This window comes from Anopheles merus, chromosome 3R, assembly GCF_017562075.2.
Source record: "Anopheles merus strain MAF chromosome 3R, AmerM5.1, whole genome shotgun sequence".
Classification (NCBI taxonomy): domain Eukaryota; kingdom Metazoa; phylum Arthropoda; class Insecta; order Diptera; family Culicidae; genus Anopheles; species Anopheles merus.
In genome coordinates, this window is record NC_054084.1 from 38,953,285 (window position 1) to 38,976,707 (window position 23,423).

The following is a 23,423-nucleotide window of genomic DNA, read 5'->3' on the forward strand; positions in this document are numbered from 1 at the left end:
TTTTAAACATATTGTTCGGTATACAGACATGTGAGATGCCAGGCGTCTCCATCGATCAAATTTATTGCTTTACTCACAAACTACGTCAATACATCATAGACAATCTTCGAACCGCCTAATTGAAACAAAACGAAAGATCATATCTTCACAAAACATTATCATGCGCTATTTTTGAGGTACTTTAAATAGAGCTTCTTAATTAATGCTTCTTGATGTCATGTTCTTGAGCCTAGCGATTCGAACTGGCAGAAGGTGACATAACACATCCAATCAGAAGTACCTACAGACAGTTTAATTTGAACGCATGTATTACATTTATACACATCAAACACACCTTCTGAGTGCGGCTTGAGTGGAAACACCCATGTAAAATTTACGTGCCGCAAACATATCCATTTGATGACATGCTCTTCAATCTCGTGTCAATCGTCACGCTGCCTAACCACCTTCATCACACAGTGTGATGTGTCGCTCATCTTCACTCATTGAAACCAGCTCCGTGTTTTTCATCGGTAGTCCTTATCAAATAATATCCACCTGCACCTTCACCAAGTTTTTCTTGTGTCAGTGTTTGTATAGGTTTGTGTGGTTCTTTTTGTTGGCTTGTTCCTAATCGAACGTTACAACAAGCAGCAGGAGTCGAACGCTTCTGCACGCCAGTAGCGATTTGTCATCGCTTTCGCTAACGACAAACATTTACCTAGCAGGCCGCAAACAAGTTGACAACTTGACGACAGCAACCCCAAGGGCCATTCGTCGTTACTGTTTTTTTATATCCAGGTGTTGAGATTCATGAAGCTATTATTTTTTTCCGAGCTAGAGCCAGCTGTTAGTAGCTGATGATGGTGTGTACTGGATATTGACAAATCTCAGCTGGGGATGAATCAATGTCGGTTTTACATGAGTGTTTTTTATGCAAAGATCCCTCAAAGTACTCGTTCCAGAAGGAAGGTTAAATTTATCATCTCGATCGATTCACCAAGACTTCCAGCAGTTCCTTTCACCGTTGGAATAGTTCTTTTAATAATCACACAAATCGTGATAGTGTGTCAACTGCTGGCTTTTTATCAATTCAAGGGAGGAGCAACACCAACAGATGCTGAGAAAATGGCTGACGCAATTTCTAGAAGTCATGAGAATTAGTTTTTCGACTGTGCAATACGTACTCGTGCATGTCAGTAAGCCAGTAGAACTGGTTAGGAGTTCATCCTTCAACCAACCACAAAACAGCCCTTAAGTTAATGAGATTTTGTGATGTCATTTCATCATTACACTGACACTCTATCTGGTGACAGAAGGTAAACACTTGCAAACCGCAGATGAGAACCTATTTGAAGATACTTTATTTATTTCTATGGAAAATTGCAAAATTAATCAGTAACTATTCATATCAGGTCTGCTAACTAGTAACATGTACAGCCCTATACTGTTTTAGCAACTCGATCTATATGCCCCAACGGTACCACTACGCCCACGTCCCCCGTCGTCACACCAATTATGGACCATGTGATCCTTAAACAGTCATGAGTAGATCGTTCAATGAGGTTTACTCAATGTTCGTCTTTATTATATCGATAACATATCGATACAAGGCAGACTGCTCAGCAGGTGACCTCAAACATAATGTAATCTACTATATTCCTGTTTCTGCTTTTCTAATGTATCATTTATATAGAAGGTTCTAGATTCGCTAAGATATTACCGTGAAGTCAATTAATGAATAAATAAAATAAAATAAAAATAAAGAAGTTTGCGGGACGAAACACGGGTAACACTTTTAGGAACCCTGACATTCTATACTTTTTTATCATATCCTCTGCTTGATTGAGACGCAAGATGTCACGAGCAGTGACCAGTTTCCTATTTCAGTGCTCTCATGGTATCCGTTTATCATAACATCTTGCAAATCCGCCTGCTTGAAGAAGCATGAAGAATATCTGAATGCTGGACCATTCATCATATCACAACTCTAGCCGCATTTTGTTAAACCACCATTCGATTTGAACTAATTTTGACACAATTTTATATTTACATTGAATTGAACTTGAATATCTCATCAACTTCCGCCAACGGGCTTGGGGGAGATCGCAAAAGTCAACGATACCTCGAGTACCGATAAACCTCATTCCCTCACTTTAAAAGCCATGCTGACATGATAATTTTTGCGTTGAACTTTGGGTGCGCCTTTCCCGTTGGTGTGATTGTTCCGTAAAACAATAAAATATTGTTTACGACATACGGCTAATGGCATGTACCGCCCTGCTGCACCCGGATGGTGTACACATTCAGCTTTCACGAAATTGAATCTCAAAACCGCATGTCGTCTGATGGCATTGTGTCGGATTTGCGACCTAGGGCATACGAAATGTGCGCTGAGGTGGTGCCAAAGCAATGGCTTATACCTCCCGACGAAAGGTGGTGATCTGAGCGTATTTGTGTGTGTATGAAGGTTCTTCGCAATCTGGCCTTGGCCATGAAGTTATGTGAAGACGTTTCACAAAGCCAAATTCATCTTCGCCGTTATCCCGTGAGAGCTCCGAGAAAGCCTCATCGTTCCCGTCTTGTATAATAACTTTACGGAATTGTGGAAAACCTTACATCGCGGAAGTTATGCTTGATGGCATGATGGTGTGATGTGTGAGATCCTTGGAAGTTATATCCTTACCGTCTTCTACACTTACATTATTTCATAGGAAGTTTGATACTTGCCATCATTGTTTTGAAATATGTATGTGTCTGTGTGCGTCGGGCATCTAATGAGAAACGGTCGTTCCTTCTACACGTTCTCGCACTCAAACCCGTCAACATCAGCGTGTCAGACCAACGCTTTCGCCCCTCCCTTGTCATGCGGATAATGTTTAAACAGTAAAATTCCCAAACTACGTTAAGGGCTTGGAGCATTCAATGTGTACACTGGTAAAGCGCCTTATCAAGAAAAGCGCCTGGAAATAAATTTGAACGTCAGCGTAATCGTTGTGTCACACGCACTGGTGCGGTTGCGGAGGAATGGATCAGACTTTAAAGCCACGGCAAGTGATTGTATCTGTCACTCAAGATCCTCGTTGCTCGCTGCTGCCTTTCAATTGTTGCCACCAGCATTGACAGCTGGAGCGCAAAGGAAAAGAAAACATAATCTTTGGCAGCAAGAAAAGTTCATGCTACATCAGTCACGAAGGAGAGGCGTTCTATTTTCAGTCCGCCAGTGGCCAGGAGCCCCTGAAAATCCCCAGTCGAAAGCGAATCGGGCAATCTGCCATACCGAGGCAAATTGTGTAGCAAGAAATTCGTTTGCCGGGAAGGATCATTAATTTAATTTTCTCTATTTTACTCAACGGCCACCATCCACATTAATCTGAAATGAACGGTTAGTGGGTTTATTGGAAGGTATTTTGCTCGACCATCGTTTTTAAAGCTCACACGTGTTGAAAAATGAAAGTGAGTGATCGTTTATTATTTATTATTTATTATTTAACGAATTGTTTATCGCAGCAACGACTAGGACGAGTGGAAGTTGCATCAATTCCTGAGGCTGAGAGCTAACGAGCTGTAATGAGGGAGTTGCTTAAGGTACTAGGGATGGAAATCTTTCCCAACTAACCACAGATAACCAGATTCTGGTCTCGTTACGGTTGGACTAGTGATAATCGGCTGGCAAATGGTTGACGTTTGTCGAGCTGCACTCAACATCCATTCCTCTTTTCTTTTTTCAACCGATTAGAAGCCGTCGAGTGGCAAAAGCTTTTAAGTATGAAACAAACCGGTAAACTAACCACGGCTCCTGTCCTCCCGTTGCTCCGGTTTGGCTTCGAAGCCATCCGTTTTCTGTCCAATTTATTCATCGTTTAAAGAGTCTTCCACAGCCACTTGTTTGGTTGCATGGCTCAGAGAAAGATAGAAATCAAATTAAAAAGTTCTGTGCGCCCAAAGCTACCAACCTTGAGAAAAAACTGAGTAAAGCATATAAAAAGATAAAAAAAGCAAAATACTCACACATAGAACACAGATTGAGGGAGTCTCCTTCAAGAGGTATTTGTCTTATGTACGGTACATCATAACTATGACTTTTCATTCCTCGCCAGAGTCTGGAATAATCTGGACCAGATACGTCAGCAGTTTTTGCTCTCTTACAATACTCACAAAAATCTCACTCACGCAAGTGCACAATCTTTCTCTATGTCTGTGACGCACGCAACACAACCGTTGGACCCTACTAGGTGACCGATTGCTGCGACTTCACTCCAAACGAAAGCAATCTAGCAGCTCCGGCATAAGATTATGACGACCAACGAATTATTGTTTGTTTTTTCTCCTATGCTTTTCTTTTACTGCTTCGTTCGCTGCTCACCAATGGCCGAAGATCTAGAAAAAAAACGTATTTGACTATCGGCACTGGATGTTTAACTGGCACTGGCAATTTTCAATCCTGCGCTTTCGCGCCATGCGAAAACGGAACTAATTCGATTCTCGTGACGAAAATCAACGGGTTTCCCTTTGTAAAAATGAAAATTGACAATTGAAATGCTGCTCTTTCTTTGTCACAGACACACGACATAGTGTCGAAACATGCTACGGAAGCGAAATGAGGCTCGAGAACTTCCCCGTTGTCAAAGTTTCTTGAATTGCGGAGGAAACGGTTTTCGACTCTAGTGTGAAGTATATTAGAGCGTCCGGTGAAGTTTCCGTTCATTGTAGATTTAGAAATAAGAATCAAGTGTTCACATGCAACTGACTGATTGCTCAGGGACGTAGAGCCAGAAGCAACAGTAGCGAGGGACAACGCGACCGTTGTTCATTGCGAGATTGGGATTTGATGAATTGTGTCTTTTTGTCTATTTCCCGTTTCAGGTAAGCAATGCCACAGATGCAATCGTAGTCATGTCGGAGAGAGCTGGAAAAGACGGATGTGTCAGGTGAAAGCGTTCATAAAATGTTTGGACGTTTATAATTGCATATGATTTGAACCCGTTTTCGCATTACAATTTGATTCACGTTATTCTAAATCGTTCTACGAAGAGACTATTAAGGAGAAAAAACCTACAAATGGAAGACATCATTTGTGTCAATAGGTCGTCCGTATCGGGTTGTGGCTTGTTGACCGACACGTTCAGAATGAGGCGGTATGTAAAAACAGATTACGTAACGAAATAAGTGTTAAGCAAGAGTATCTGCTCTTCCCGTTTTTGGTTTTATTTCTAGCACAGTGAAGTACACATGCAGCTTCATTGAAAGGAAAGCCAGCTGACCAGATAAAGTTGGTCATCATACAGCACGGTCAGGAGTTGTGATAGCGACGGAGAGTGTGACAGCACAAATATATGAATGAACATGATTTAAAGCATAAATTTGCTCAATATTTAAATCCCCTGCTCAATATCAGAGCAACCATATGGCCTTATTTAACACCAACACCTTATCCAAATTTGAACCTTGCCAATTGCTTCCGCCGATGTACACTCCTGTAAACATGTCATCGTTACAGACATCTAAACATTACCATCCCGATGCCACCGTTGTATTTTATCATCGCACGCATGTTCCTCGGCACCATCTGCTTTGAAAATGCTACACGGTATATAAGAGCATTGCTTACATTACCTTCCATTCTAGACTGTGCGTCAAAATCGTGACCTTGTCACTTCTAGCCGATCCTGAGCTATGGTGATCAAAGGTTGGCTGCCGTATCCAAAGCTAAGTATGTAAGTTAGCTTATGATGCGAGCTTGTAACGTTTGCGCCGAAAGCACTTCCAACCAGATCATGCCTAGCCGTGGGATGTATCTAATGAAATATTTTGTTCACTACTTTCCCGTTTTTTACCTTTTTCTTCCACCGAAGGATACATGCTGGAAATTAGTCATCGAGGTCAGAGCTTTTTTCGTTACTAAGCCGGGGAACCATGTTGCTGATGGTACGTACAAAAACCACACGCGACCGACGAGGTGCATAAATGCTGCAATTGATGTTTTTAACGATGGACCATCTCTGCACTTCCTGCAACACAAAGCACGGCATCGGTAACTGCGGGTCTATGGGAACAAACCTGGCTCCAATGTTTGGTGTTGTTGCATAATCATGTCAACAGTTATGGTTTCGGTGAATTGTTCTCCAGTGGCTGCACTAGCTGTGGTTTGCTACCTGAGGTGAAAGAATGATTGCTGGAAGGCCATATTCAAATACCATCGCCACTTTCATTGCACTCACACACATATACATACAGCCACAAATGCTCTGTGTTGCGTCTTGGTGACATACCATCACTTTGAAGGGTTATTCGGTAGCACGGTGTGTACGTACAGTTTCTGTGCCGTTCTTTCCTAACATTGGGTATTCGATCCTGTTAAGCCAACAGCATTGGTTCGAAACCAGAAAGTGGGCGTAAATATTTGCCTTTTGTTGAACCGTTGGCTGCTGGAATTTTTTGGGTAGCTGTTGCTTTCACTTGGTGAAGTTTAAAATACGAATACAAGGGTTCAGCACACAGCTGCCTGCACCGACAATGGATTTGACATGGAGGTTTCTCGGGTGGTTTTGCCGTGGTATGGATGGGAGAATTCATGAACATACGACTTGTTGAATGTCTGTGAGAAGCCAAATTAACCGGCAGAGTCTATCAATTATCTGTGTTGATATTCAACTTTTATATATACTTAAGATATTTTATCCAACAAACCAAGAATCACCGATCAAGCAGCGCAATGCGTATACATTGGCATGAATTATGTATTTTGCAGGTGCCGGGAGGTAAGGATAAGGATAAGGTAGCGCATCGGCTTCAGATCATGCGTTTTAATAACAATTTATGCATCTGCTTTTGATGTGGTATTGTTTCGAATGGGATTTCTGGTCCACCGTTGCATGCCATGTCCCTAAGGCGGAAACACGCTGTATAGCAAACGAGGCGCTATAAGCAACAAGCACCGTCATTGCTTTTGCTTTACTCAAACTGAAGAGTATAAAATCGCTTATATTTTTCGAGCGACCCATTGCACTTGACGTCATTCCATCCTCCGGACTGTCATACGGCTCTCGTGCTAAGTTCCAATCATCGGCAGACAAATTCCATCGCGTCCACCAATTCCCTGTTCATGCATAATTACACAAAATGTGCCCACCAAACTGTTTTTCACTTTTCTGAATGATTTCCCTTACCGGAGGCAGACGGAAAATCGGTTATCTCAGACCGTGGACACACTATCGGTGAATTCGATGAAGATGAATCAGGTTGGCGACGGCATGTACGCACTTCCGGCAAAGGCGGTGTCGCTATTTTTGATCGGAAAGAATGTTTTGTAAATTGAATTCTTCACCTTTCTCACAAGACTCTGGCGTCGGGTCATTCTGGTGCGATAAGCGGTCGCCGGTGAATCGCACCATAAAAGTCAATCTGTCTTTTGGAAAAACAAATCCACAAGAAAATCGTCTCTCCAACACCAGCAATGAGCGCCAAATGGATCGAGTGCTTTCCCTGAAAGTGTTAATCGATTATCTTCCATCGAAGCAAAACACACCGGTCCCGTTTAGCGATTAAAAGGCATGAATTTTAATGTAGCTTCACGCGTATCATGAACCACTGTCTCGGGTTCTGTTCGACGCCTTGTCCTATGAACCGAGCAACACAAAAACCGTTTGTTTGTGAAGCCCCTCCAGCACCCTACGGTTGGATGCTTATTGTACGCCTCGCGCGTTTCAATTAACAAGTTGCTCGTGTTTTTCTTATTACGAAACCACCACACCAAACGCAGACACTCTGGGCGAACCTGATTGAAACGGAGGAAATTAACCTTCAGCGTCTAAGAAAACAAGCAATACTACACAGTGCAAAGAACAATATCGATCGTGGGTCGAAATTTCCGGGCTCACATTTACTGCATAAAGGAACGCTGCCGACCCCACCGACGCTGATTAGAGATGACTGTCTGGCTTCGGAGAAGGGACGGAACTAGAGGTCAACAAACCCTGCACGACTGGGTAAACAGCGACAAAAATGCCAATCTTTTGCACGAACACGTGCATCTGCCTGGAGCACGATTCTGTTCTTTGGCGGTATATTTACAGTGTGAGTCCTAAGCATGAAGTGAGTATTATCAAGCACTTTTTTCGACTGGGTTTGAGTTCAAAATGAACGATGAAAATAAAAATGAACTAGTATGCCCCACGAGGCCGTTTGGTAGGCCAAGAAACGACAGCGTAATTTTTATGCATGACCGTGCAGCATCACTTACTCGTGACAAATGTGTTCGCAACGCGGGAAAATGAGGTACCTGAGCCTTTGTTTGGGTACGATGAAATGAATTCCAAACGTGGGCCGTGCTCCTGCAGCTGTGTTTGAGGAAAGTAGTGTATCAGCATCAAAATTGCATTCAACCGCATTTCATGCTCACCTTTTTGACACCATTCACCAACATTTCCGAAGAAGTATGTGCGAACGTGCACGCTTTCGCTTCAGGAGGCTTTCCGTTGGCTCATTGACTGAGTACACGGGCCTGCCATGTCAACTTGTAATCCGCGACGATGTAAAATGTACACCTATGATGCTTAACTTTGGCTTGATAATTTAACCATCTTCCTAGACAGCATCATGATGACTATCGTTCTTGGTACACATGGAGTTTGTGCGTGCAACGAGCATTCAGATTGTGATAGCAGGTTTGTGTAAGCAAGGAGCTGCTTATACCACCTCTAACGCATCTTCTTGGCCTCCAAAGGTCACAGGTCCTTTGCACAAGAGGCACATATGCTTAATACCTCGTGAGTGTGCATCGGTGCGTAAGGCGTACATTTCATTAACATGCAATGCCAAACTCCTGCCAACTTTTGCACGGTTCAAATCGCTCGTTTACACAGATTCGAGACTGGGCAAACTTTTTCGATTCGCTCTTTCTCCACTTATCTCACTCTCTTTTGCTCTTTATCTTTATATCCCGGTAAGAGAAGACATCTTTTACCGTGGGCACCTTTGTATGACAAAAGTCCAAAGTATATTTGCTGTGAAAGTAAGCTATTCATTATAAGTTTCGATAAATGGAGCACGTAAGGCGCAATCGCGACCGTCGGACGTGGCAAAAATACTCATCAAATAAATGATAAACGTTTGCATCTCTCAGCGGGTAAGCTCTAACCAGGTGTTTACTATGAGCTTTTTTGGTTACCATTAGCCGCATTGTGACCGCCAGGAGTCGAGGATGCAACAAATGGAGTGTGTAGGATGTGTTAGAATCCTTATTCCACGCTTGCATTCTACCAACAACTACCAACTAGCATTAGACTCTGTGTCGAATTATGACTAACTGCCCCGTGGACTACCAAACCCGGTACGAAGTGCCGTGCTGCTAAGTTTTGTTCACACTTGGCTACACTATCATGATCTTGCCGAGCACCTCCGTGCTTGGTTGGTGTAGACTAGTGACTCGGCAGCGTTTGATTGTTACATTTCATTCTACTGCTGAAACGAAAATTTTCAGGAAATGGGATTAAAAACTTACAAAATCCTTTTATACGCACTGGACAATTTAGTCAGGATTAGCGGAGTGCAGGAAAGCAAAGAACCGTGGGGCAAGACCAAACGAAAGCAAAAAGAGCACGGCAATAGCATTAAAATAGGAGTTGATGATGCGGAAAACGGATACCTCTGTCTGCATCATGAATCATGCCGCTTCCAGGATCAACGCAACCTGTGGATCCTGCGTCCCGGAATAGGATGACAGCGAGACTTATCGGAACGCCCGTCTCGATAGGATGTTATAGGCCTCCGCTGGTTTAGCTTTTCCTCACTCCTAGACTTTGATCAAAGAATCCTCTCATCACCAAAACATTCTGGAGAGGATATGAATTTATTAATCAAACCAACGAGCCAGTGCTTTGTGCGACTACTTGACCTCGATGGGGAGCTGTTTGAGTTGTGTTTCGAAGATGATGTGATTCGAAGATGATGCTCACAATTTGATGATTATAAACATTATTATTATAAACAAAGCGTACTGGTGGCACTCCAGTTTACTGTACCAAAAGCAATACCCGCAGTGTAACGCAATCCGTCATAAACAGCACCGGGTTGTTTAACGCAACAAAAGCGGCCTGTTTATAGCTTGAAGTGTTTTTAAATTAACTTTCATTTCGCAGTATGATCGAGAGAGTTACCGTTTTTGTCATTCTACAGTAGCAACTCTCCTCTGGTAGGGCCGATTTATTGTCCATAAATGGGAAAAATCGTCAGTGCTTTTCGTGAAAAATAATTAAACCATCCTACCCGTTTTACCTACCCTCCCACCCCCCCTCCAAGGAGAAAAATGACATTCAAATTGAAAAAAAAAAAATCCTTTCTGGTTGTATACGAAAATGTAATTAAATTCAATTGTCTTTCAACGCGTTTCTTGAACCAAAAAACATTATCAGAGAGAAAACGAGAGATAGAGAGAGTGAGAGAAAGATAAATAAATAATGTAAATAATGTGATTCGACTGAGTGAAATTCACTACCTCTTCGGCGTAAGACCATAGAAGATCAGGGTGAAGTTGTTAAAAGTAATTACTCCCAGGCTTTTGGATCAGAAATAAAATTTCACCGAAAAATGGTCACACAATGCACGATTGGAGGTGGCTCAGGTTGCTATCAAAATTGTTCCTTCAAGTGGCGCACAAATTAAGTACGCAGCAGGAAGGTCTAGAATTGCTTTTTAAGCATCTACTGCAACTCAGGTCCTTCTCCGAGGAGCTTTTGAATATTTTATCGATAAAGAATACAGCAGTATGTAAAAATAGCAACAGGACTTTTCCGTGATTGTTATTTAAGCTTGGTCGTGGTGTGGTACAGGTGACAAAACACATATTAAACAAACCACCGGTTGGTGAAAAAACGATGCGTAAAACATATGGAAGGATGCTGCTATAAAGCATAGTTTGTCTTGGCCGAACTTCCGTTTCCCTTAGTCAGCAGCGGCTATGTGCTAATGAATTAAGTCTCGAAAGCCTGTATAGGCCGGCATGTCCGCGTAGGACGTTACGCCAAATAGAAGAAGAAGAAGAAATGACAGAATTTCATCACAATGAGAAATTAAATAGAATCTCTTTTCTTTATTATGAGACGATTTTTTTTAACGTTTCACTATTCCCCTTTAAGTAAGATTCCGTCCGCTGAATTAGGTACAGAACCTGCGCTGTATGGAGTCTTCTGAAATGATACACTATGTGGAACTTTTTGTGTGTGAGTTAAGATGGATAAAAATGATTTTTAATGATCGTTGAATTCCATTCCATATTACCTAAGACTCATAGAGCAGATTGGACTTATTTTCGTTTTATAACCATAAGTTTTTGAGATAAATGTCATCTTTGGTTTACCTGCCCTCCGTATAATGGGTTGGTTGGCAATTGATGGCTAATATATCTTTTATTTACGACCAATTACAAAAAAGGCAATTGTTAACAAAAGCATATTAGCGGGACATAGTAAATAACGACTTAATAATAATAAGAAACACAGCACAGAGAGTTACAATACAATATTATTTTATTTACTTTAACAAAACAAAAAAACACTAGGTTACTCAATAAAATGATCAAAATCATTTATTGTATGTTGTAACATAAGTGCAATGGAAGTCATTTATGTTTCATTTTATGAGGCCACTTGTGAATCAATCTACATTCTTTCTCTTTCCTGTTTGACATTTTTGTTTTGTTAGGTAGATAGTTCCTATAAGCATGCATCAACAAGGGACAGTTGTTATGCCGCGCCACCTAAGCACGAAAATGTTCCATTCAAAATATTTTTTCAAATGATTTTGGTTAGAAAAATACGCTTAAAAACAATCAGCAAATTGCACTTAGTTAAGTTTTCCTTCATTTGTTTTAAATTAACTAATGATGATTAGAATCAGGAACTTGAAGTTTTTTCACAAGTTATATCACATTTAAAATAATATAGTTTGATATACTTTCGTGAAAAACAACTGTAGATTGATAGAAAATAATAAAGGTGGACAGCTTGTCCATGTAAACTGTCAGTTTACATGACGATTTAATTTTGCAGTCATTTATACGGCATTTCATACCTAACGTTCAATTCAATTAATTATGAATTTAAAGTATTTTATGTAAATTTTAGATTTCAGTTTTTTACTAACTACGAAAAACTTACTAAGGAGACCAAATTACTGGGGAAAACGTGATATTTTAAAAAATCCTGCAGTATAAAAATGGTTCGTCATACCGATGACACATTCGTACCATTGCTCTCATTGTCCAAAATATGGTTTTTTTTAAGTACATGTACAGTACTGCCACTAAAACGGTAGCCGATGTTATCGCGGACACCCCACTCTCACAAATGAAAATGACGTACGAAAAATACGCTCCCAACAAAACAAACAGATTGACGTTTGCTACTCACATTCACTAACCACCGAGAGCGAAATGTTTTTCTATCAACCATATTTAAAGCTCTTATGTCACTCGTGCCTGACCCGGATGAAACTCAAGCAGCAAGGCATCATTTGATACATACCTCCATACCAACTTCCAGCATCTTTTGTGTTCTGGAGTGCGCAGGAGGGATTTTCTGCACCGGAGTAGTGCCAAGTTGGGGCACTAATTAAAATTAAACTCATGAAAATCGTTGCACATTTCATGACTATGTGAGAACACACGTGGGGGCAACATAAAAACAAAACTTAACACTTTTCACGAGATCTTCCCTACATCATGTTTATTCAGGAACGGTGTGTGAACGTGCGTGGGCAGGTAAATTAAAAAGAGCGCATCTAGCACTACCGTTTAATTTTTCTCGTGCCTTTCTCAACACGTTATCCGTATGTGCAACATTTCTCTCAGAATTTACTGGAAAACGGTTCATTCAAAATGTTTGTCATGGGTAAATCGATAATTTATTCCTGCCCATGCTTTGCTATCCGATTGATCCTTTGTACATAGTTTGGCCCCTCGGGGAAGGAGGCAGGGTGCTATAGTGAGACGTAGAATGGGACGCTCGTTTGCGGTAGGTTGATTATTTTGTTTATGATAATGTACTCTTTCCTTTGCGGCGTATTGCTTTCTGCGTATTAATCGAAGCTGAATCTTATCCAGAACGGCGCGGGAAGGGTAAGATTCCCAAAATACGTTTCTAGACATAGTTTGGAAACGGATTATTGGACAAGTGAAGTCATAAAATTAAACTACTGTTTCATTGCGCCACCAAGCATATTCTACTTCTCACAGTAAATTTACAGAAAAACAACTCCCAATATCACAAGATCGTTTGGTAGCAGATGAAGACGTTGTTGCACACGCAGTTCCAGAAAGGCCGGGCTGTACATTTTGTGGCATTGAATTGCTTTCTGCCCCTTTAACAAAATGTCTTAGTTTGGCATCTGTGTCTTTTCCGACGAGTACTGTAGGCTTTCTGGGTGGGTGGGCTTCTGTGTTGTCGTATCGTGTCGTATTGTGTAATCGTATCTCACCAGCAGAGGACCTGCTGTCCATTGTGGGTAAAATACTCTTCGCACCTGACTTGATAGCACTGACGACGATGTTCACCACACAGCCCATCTCAGCAGGATGATAACAACAATGTAAAATCCAGAAATCCTCTTCATACACTCGCACACATACACAAGTTCGGGCCACAGAAACCCATTGACCACGCAATGCATTAAAAGCGCTCCGGTAATCTGAAGTGGTGAGGCACACAGTACAAATTTACCTAATCTCTCATTATCATTATTATTCACTGGTTAATATTCGATCCCATGACATGCTTCGGGTGACTTGGAGGCGCTGTCTCAATGTACTATTATCAGTACCAGACCACTCGAAACACGACTTTACGCAGTAAGTTGGGCCTAAAACTTTGGGGTTTCGCGTTATCTGACACTGGATTCAACAGACAGCTGTCATTGAAATCAAAAAGGGATCAGTCCCTGAACTTACCAGGTGTAAAACTAGGGTTTTAGAGTCCATTCCGACACGAAAATAAACCACATCATGTATATTGCTTATTTTTTACAACGCAATCGATGCTTCAGTGCGGGTATGTTTGTGCGATTCTATTGCCACTAACGGCCGCGAGGAACACGGCGTTATGAGTAAAACGCATGCGATGCAAGGAGTTTGCCAATCAACGCGATTTAAATATAATTTGCATATTGATAGAATCAAACTCGTGTAACGCTACTGTGATCGTAAAGACGAGGTGCTTATTTTAAACACTGATATCGAGAAATGAAAGGGTAACGAGTACCTGGGGACTCGGAGCGAGGGAAAATCTGTACCCAAAAGTCTGCAACTGCAATGTTATCGATATCGGCTCAGTCGGGAGTGCAAAGATCATCAAGCGATTAGTTACATCGTACTGTTTCTCATACAGGTTCTGGACATACAAAAGGTCGAGCCGCCCGTTAACCTAGCGCTGTTCAAAACATTCTCTCTTTGTATTTGATCTATGCATTTCTCCAGTCATAGAACATAGTACTGGCATACATGTTCCATTTCAGCACACAAAAGGGATTCGGTTTCACATAAAGCCAAAAGACTACAACTACACATCGTGTTAATAGTGCAAATAAAACTGTTCATCCTCGCATGGTATCGCATGGGCGAAAAGCTAAAGGGGAAGGTTACTTTGAGTTGCTCTGCTGGCTGACGTCAATCCGCAAGATATCGAAGCACTGCGTGTACTTTCAGTGTAAATTGCTCAATGGTTTGGGTCAGATGCAAAATAACCCTTGCAAAACAATCTTCACAGCATCAATTTCAGGAATCATTAACTGCTTGGTATGTTGGCTTGTCTTTTGTTATATATCCATTATCGTATAGCCTGAGCACCTGGTGATTCGTAAGATTTAAAGCTGCTCCTCTCTAAACAAGAGCTTCATTGCCGGACCAGCTTCCTCAACTAATAAGTGCATTCGATTTTCCTTTGCAGACAAACATTACTACGTAGGAGATGTGTTCATTTGTTTTTCCTGTCAATTTTTTCTAGAATTGTTGCAATAAGCTTCTCTGGCTACTTGAAATTGAGTTTAGTTCGAACCCGGCATACCATTAACGGCTTTGCAACGGGAAACAGAAAGCTTTGTACAAACAATGGGCTGAGGCACTCATTTCTCAAGCTTCTGGCTAGCAGTGCGACAACCGGAACCAAGTACTAATGTGCACCGCATCCATTAGTCGATGCGTCGTACTAAAGTTCCATTGAACTAAAGTTCCATTTTACAAAACCTCGACCATTATTAGTTTTTGTGGACGTGCGGGACTGGGCGGAAAATCCCGTTTGTATATCCCTCCGGGTCTTGTCCAATCAAAGAGGTTTAGAAATCTAGAAGCAGAAAAAAACAGCTATGCTATCTTATGTTAAAATCAACTCGCTTGATCCTATTGCTTTTTTGTACCGGCAGACAATGCAAGAAGATGGCAAGACAATGATGGCACAATACAAGATACGCAACAAGAAGAGCAGATGATGAGAAGCCTTTTTGTTGTGTTGGGTTAAAATTAGTATCCAAAATCACTCAGTGAAAGGTGCCTGGGCCAAAAGGGTATGCGAAAGAAAAACACACACACATAATGTCGACGAAAGAGAGACCAATAGTGTGCCTTGAATGTGTTTTTCCACCGAAAAGATGTGTACGAATAGCAAGAAATGTTTTATTGTTTGTGTCCTATAAGCGTAGGAAGTAACGTACGTCTCGAAGCCTTGTATTTTGCTCTTTATGCTGGCCGTTGCCAGCCAGCTCAGGGTTTCGCTATAATTACCTATATACTTGGACATTGACAAATACAGTTTCAAAAGAAAGGTCTTTAAGCTGCCTGAAGGCGGACAAATCGGCCACCCTCGTCGTTGTCTATTCCGTACACTGAAATCAGGCGCCAGGCGGAGACAGCACCATGGAAATGTCGATTCATCTCTCTTGAGGGCGTCACAGGGCGTCTTCTTCTGATTGTGCTTTGAGCTTGACTCACACAAACCCGAGGGAGGCCGTGAAATGCTTGACCAGCACACACACCCAGCAAGAAGTTAGGAAGAAACATGGCCGTCGTCTTGTTTTTGATCGCATTCAATCAAAAGGAATGCAATGGACCTTACGGGTGAACTGGTGCTGTCTGTTTTATTTTCCTCCTTTAGTGCCATTCGACTAAATGGTTGACTTGGTTGTGGAATGGTTGTTGTTATGACGACTCTTGCTCTTCCGCTGTTTGTTGGTAGGAGACGTACGCACTTGCAGACACGCGTAAGGTCTCCATGTTTCCTCCTTTACTACGCAAGTTGCACAGCAGGGCACACGATATGTACTGAAATGCCGGATTCTAGTGTGGATCCGGTACCGTGCGTTTTATTTCCGAAATGAGCCAATTTCATTTATCAGAACACAATTTATACGATCATACACATAGGAAAAGTTTCTTTATCTCTCTCTCTCTCTCTCTCTCTCTCTCTCTCTCTCTCTCTCTCTCTCTCTCTCTCTCTCTCTCTCTCTCTCTCTCTCTCTCTCTATTCTTTCTTCTCTCTTGCATGTGCCGACTCTGCAATGGGTATGTGAATCATTTTGTTCGGTACACCATTTGCTAAGGTGAACGAAATCGCACGTTGCACGCTTGGTGTAACTGTGCAACGATCGAGAGGTTTGGGCGAGTGTTTAGTTACTAAAAACCTGCTAAAGTACCAAAGTACCAATATAAGAGACAAGCCTTATCGTAAGCATTTTCAAAAGCCGTAGGGAAAATGTATTCCATCGAGTGACCGAGTTATGTAGCTGATGAAAAATCCCTCAAAAAATCAGGATATAAGTTAACGATGACTAATCAAGACATCTATCTGAATCCATATTAGTACATACACAATGAGCAGTGCTTGAATTTAAAAGTACTTTCATTGGAACTCTTTGCCCTAATGGAAATAACTTGTAATACTGTCACCGTACTGATCGGATGTATTACCGGCTACATAAGCATTGCATGTTGAAAACCTCTGTAAATATCCGGACGAAATGAGAATTCTACAGAGAATTCGCTACCCTCAAAAGAAGATGTGCTTTTCATGCCTGCTGGGTTATGTTTTCCCCATTCTAGATTTCAATACTGATACTGCAGTACAATAAGATCCATCAGACATTCGATACATCCCTTTCAAATTATTCCTACCATGTGCCGTAAACTATGATGCATTAAGCAAAAAACGAACAAGCTCTTTTGAGACAGAGAGACTAGTCTTTCGTTCTCATTTCTCGTATTTTTTCCCTTTATATATTATGACAATGACAATGATGATTGTAGAATGCTTTGAATCAATTTGTTCAAGAGCTTGTCTCGCAAGTGATACGGACGCACTCAACTGTTTTCTGAACTCGCAATGAATCAATTGGTGGCGCAGATGAAGAGGAATGCTTTCAAATTTAATGATAATATCCGCATGAATGAATATTCAGATTAAACGACATAACACACAAACACGAACGTATGGCCATTTCCCCTAGCGTGAGTACCGGAAAAGCATTCCATCGACCGTTTATAGTTTCAATGCCGGAAAACAGCTGCAATTTCCCACGGCTTGTCTGCCTTAAGCTACCCACACACAATGCATACTACTTGCTATGTATTATATTTTGTACGAGTTTAAACAATGCCAACATCCATGAACCAGCATTTATAAATACCCAAATGCCGGACATTGCGTAAACTTTTTTGTTGCTAGTTTGTGCACCGGGTAGGGATTAGATTGCTGTTAAATAAGATCGATAAATTTCACTGACATCCAACGCTTTTCATTCGTTTAAGCTCAGTAAAAGAGAAAGAGTATGCGCAAGATACTCTGGATGTAAGAGAAGTAGCCTGAGGAGAAGAAGGATCCACCAATTCAACATTGCACAAACGGTACACATTGTCAATAAAAGAAAAAAGCAAAAAGCAACATCGCGCAACTTGGCTGAATGTTGATTTATGGTGTTGCGTCCCGCGTCGCGAGAATTTTCAATGACAGTGTTGATTTTTGTTCATTTTCACAACGTTTTATCGATTTTATTGTTTGCGTCGCTTTGATAGCCTCTTTATAAAAAAGTTCTTCCTGATGTTCTCAAACGACACGAAACCCTCAAATATCGTCACATTATCAATGGAAAATGTGTATGCCCATTGTTTGCCTATATCTCACAAAATCCGGACAACTTTTTGAGGTCGAAAGTTGTCCTGTTGCCGCAGTATAGGTTTCACACTGCGTTGCTTTTTTATCTTTTCCCAGTTAGTCTCATGCTGGGGAATAGTATTGTTTGATTTACACCGGCAGTCGAGCTTCCTTCAGCGTTTGTTTATGTACGTTCATTCATTTTTGCTGTACAACATAACGTTTTGTTTTTCTCATTTTAATTTTCCAGAATCCTTGCAAATGCGACAATCGGATATTGATTGTTTTTTAAGTGCAACAAATGATTTTAAGAAAAGCAAAACACATTTCAAAAAAAATATTTTTTTCTTTGAAGTGGGAGCTTAGCATTAAGAAGAGGATAAGTATTGCTTAGGAGTGTCACATGATGTATTAAATTGTTGTTTTCAAGCAAAAAGTTTTAATTGACTTAATAGTTGAATGTATAAAATTATCAGAAGCGTACGGAAAATACGAAATGTTTGCTTTGTAATTTTATTATTAAATTAGTTTAAAATGAAAACATATTGGTGAGCTGACGTCTGGTAGACCGTAACATTTTCATTAGCAGTACAATATAATAAATTTCAAGGCTCATTTTTCAACCGATATAACTCCACATTCCAGTTTTGATGTTGATGTGAAAATGGAACTGTAAATATTTTTTAAATTTTTAGCTTGCATTTTTAGGATAAATGTACCAATAGTGGCTATAGCACTAATTATAGCTATAACGAACACTATTTTGGCTCTGAAACCGTCTATTTGAATTCTAAAACCGATTTTTCATTCCAAACATGACCATTTTACAACACTTGTGCTTCATTCGTTCCGTGCTGGTATCTTCTGTTTGATAAATATCACCCTTTCAAAATGTGATGCCAAGATTTTTGGTATCTCTTACCATTTTGCTAAGAGCAGCACTGTAGGATATTAACGATTTTCAAGCACCTAACCATAATTTTATCTCAAAATCATTATTTTGGAGTAAAATATTAGTTATTTAATGACTGCACATCAAAATCTACCAACATTTCATCGAAAATATGAAATTTTTCTGTACGTCCATTATTGGTACAACTAACCTTCGGTGTACCAAATATCGCTGTATGCTATGGATGCTTTGTTGACAAATGTCGTTTTGGTCGTAGTGCGTAGTCTACAAGTGAACAAATCGGGGTTTCTCATTATTATTTTCGCAATCTGAAGTTATATTATGTGTTTTAAGCATCATTTATTTGTAAAGTGTTCGAATCAATAATCAGGTGAATAATCAGTGGAATGTAATCGAATCTGATTCACCAAAAAAAATGCAGTCTTGAATGACTTTCATACAAAAAAAGCGAAAGCTGAAACTGCTCGTGTCGCTTTATTGCGAAATGCACTCTTGTTCTTTCCTGATCGATAGTTAGTGCTAGTCTTGACCAGAAGTATCTTGGCCAGAAGACAGTTGAACTATGTCTACGATTCTTTATTGAAACAAATTCCAACAGACCACCCTGATTGTCTGTGTGCCTCTTCGTATTGCGCTGAAACGGTAGGTAGTTTCGATATAGCTTCGTGTGCAGGTGATATGAAGGATTTTCAGGTGATATGAAGGGTTGTAAAGCCCGGTGTTATCAGCGATGCGTAAGGAAATACAATTTTTGATGGATTGGCCTCAATTATTGTTGATTATTGTTTATTTGTATTTGTTAAATGATATGCCATCATTCGCCTTATCACTGATCTTATAAACGTATCTTATAATGACACTAGCTGACCCGACAAAGTAAGTTGTTCCGAAAAAACTAAAATATTCCATTGTTGCTTTTTTACTCGGGATATTTGTATCGTGCCCGTATCCCCTCAGGATCCGATCATCGAGTGTAAACCGCCAGCCACCTTACACCAAGTGTCAAAGTGCTGCATACAACACAACAACAATCCTGCTCTTTGGATGGGAGTTAGAAAATCATTATTAAATTAATTTTAGTGTAATATTTGAACGATTTTCATATCTTAAAACCTATTCTCATACCACCGTAAGGTGTGTGCAAAGTTTCGTTGAAAATGATCCAGCCGTTTCGGAGGTTGCTCGCGACAAACACCGTGACACGAGATTTATATATATATATATATATATATATATATATATATATATATATATATATATATATATATATATATATATATATATATATATATATATATATATATATATATATATATATATATATATATATATATATATATATAGAAGCATCACGGTAAAATGTTAAATCAGCATAAAATAAATAACAAATAGTATCATAATAAGAAATACAGGTTAACACAGTTAATTCCAGTCAAAAGAGTATTAGTGTGCATGATAGCCATCGCAGTCAAAAGCTCATTATCGCTATATGCACGTCTAGTTTGGTCAACTCTTAGTTGTCTATAGCTTCTTAAATTACGAGCAGGTACGTGGAAATTAACTCTAGCTAATAGGTCTAGTGAATCTATCTCTCCTAGGATGATTTTCTTCATAAAAATGATTTGCGCCGTTTCGCAACGAGAAGCGAGAGACTAGAGTCCAAAAATTAAACACCGAGTATGATAACTAGGTCTCGCTGCCACGTTACGCCAGGGTGTGAACCGTAAGACCAAACGGGTGATTTTTTTTCTGCACTGATTCAATCTTATTCGACCATAACGATGACGATGTGTGAGCGTGGCTATCAATACAACCAGTGATAGGAAAAGGATATTTGAATTTGTTAATTTTTCGTATTTAATGGTGGTTACATACTTATATTACTGCAGTAAACGTACTTTCACTTGATTTTAGTTTAAACAATGTCTCAATGTAATATTTTGTGTAATTATCCACGAGTTTTAGAATACAGCCACAATTGGTACAGCTATGGCGAATTGCTAAGAACACTAAAGCCATAATTGGTACCTTGAGATGTAAATTTTTATTTGAATTTTTAAAAGTATTTAGATAAACACTGAGTGAAAATAAATACTAAGTCATTGCATGTGTTTTGTGTAAGTAACATAGTAACACAGTAACATAATGTCAGTAAAATGTGCATTGTGTCTGTACTGTTGAGTACGGAAACGAATGTTTCTGAATGGAATAGAATGTTTGACAAAATATAAATGAACTCAGTTTTCCAAAGGAATGAAATGTTTCCATATAAAATGTATTTTTTGAAACCAGCTCTTTGCTCTGCTCTGCTCTTCTGGAAGTTAAAAGCCTTGAAATATTGTCTAATTGAATGTCGCACTTTGACTCTGTGCCGTTCATTTTGATGGATAAAATATGTGCTTGTGAGTTTCGTTACGCGTGAAATATCGCGATACTGCCTTTTTTTTTGTAACACGAAACGTTATCTCGTGAAAACCATTTGGGGCGAAAACATTTCCAATAAACGAAATAAGGTCTCGATGTACAGAGGTAATCATTTAATTGCGGTTATTAAGTTCAATCACTAGACAAAACGGATGATAAATTGTTCACTTTTCTCTTGTTGTCTCCTCTACGCCAGAGGGAAGAGCTCTAGGACCCAGAACGACACACCAAGAGGAGTAATTTTCCCTTCCCTTCTCACTAATCGTGGAAGTATTCCCGCAAACCTCAATCGATAACGACTTCATGACTTAATCGTTTTTCGGGAAATGGGTTTCGGTATGTGCGCTGACGTAGTGTTGCCAGCACGGTGGCAAAACGGACGTTAAGGGTATGGCCACATTTTGTGTCCACATTTTGTGTCCACATTTTGTGTCCATATCGAATTTTTGCCCATCAGGCATATTTTTTCTCGTACTCTCTCGTACCAAGCTTCCTAATTTTCCCAACCTAGTAAGCACCGGGAGCGTGTGTGCAATGCGGCTTGGGATTGAAGGTCATCTATTATGCCAACGGCACCACAAATGAAGCTTCGTGTTCACACGCGTCAGAAAAGCAGGGAAGCAAACAAAACGAACTCAAAAAAAAACGTTGGCACTCTGGGAAAGCTTTCTACGAATCTTGCCCATGGCCACTGAACCTCGTCGCTCTCCTTCCGTAAACGAAATAAACCAAATGGTATAAAGAGACGTGCGTAGCATATTATTAGGAAACGAATAGTGAGTCTTGTGCAATAAAATTGCGAGAACAGCTAGATTTTGTCTATCAGGAATGGATGGAATTGGAAGGAAGAAATAAAAATCAAAATCACATTTTCCTCATTTAAAGGTGCTTGTGTTTTCGGTAAATGTAAATCGAATTCATCCTTAACGGCAAACGTCTGCAAAATCTCGTGTAGTTTGCATTAAGCAGTGTTGAAGATTCCATAATATTTAAATTTCTTAGTTTCAATTCGAATTTTGAACTGAATTAGAGCTAAATTAAAAATGAACTCGTACGCATAAATAAAGATGTACGAAAGATGAAGACGTAGATGTACGAAATGAACTCTAAAGAATCTTTTGTGATGAACTCATGACAATTGACAATTGAATTAGCTGTAGCAAACGGACATTTTAACGAGTCACAATTTTATTTCACAGCCAACACATTTTTCTACATTTTCGTTAAAGAAAACTTACTGTACACATGTATATTAACATTCGTGAGTTTTTCTCACAAGCAGTGGTTTTGTTGATGCATGAAAAAAAGAATGAAAATTTGGAACTGAGTGCCAAAGTTGAAATAACCTTTTCGTATAGTATGTCTACAAAGCGCACCCCATTCGCGAGAAACTCAATGGAGTGTGGAAGGTGCTACAAATTCAATAGCAGGTCACCTTTTAGCACAGGGCACATTACTATGTGTGGCTCGGCGTAGCACCCTTTGTAAGAGTCTTCTATGTAATACGCAGGAACGAGTGAAATTTAAAATTGAAATCGTTAGCAAAAGAGTTTCTTGGCACGGCACAAAGCCTGTAGATGGCGTGAACACGTTAAACACCATCAAATGCAAGGGAATAGTAATAAATGATAAAGGATCTAGAAAATTTAAATTTGTGTACTTCTTTGCCATCGTGTCTTCTTGTATTGCATTATAAACTCTAAAAATTAAAATTGGTTACATTTCAGTAACTTCTGCACCAATTGCCAAATTCGCATTCGTATCGGTAAAATATTGCAAAACGGTGATGAAGCAAAGATTAACAAAAATTAGTTACATTAAAAAATTCATCACTCTTAATCTGGCCCCACCAGCATCAACCTGCATGCAAAATAAATATATACCAGTGGTTCCCGCTACGCGTGACCTTTCTTGGCCACATGACATTGTCGATGGCCTCGACTTGAAATTTCCAAACAACACCGCCGTCCCCAGCACAG

General features: G+C 40.1%; 1 protein-coding gene across 1 annotated transcript in view; it reads left to right on the forward strand.

Moving 5' to 3' along the window:
* The window catches only part of LOC121595661 (neural-cadherin-like), a 171,224-nt gene that overhangs the window by 69,857 nt on the left and 77,944 nt on the right, over positions 1–23,423 (forward strand). The window lies entirely within an intron of this gene.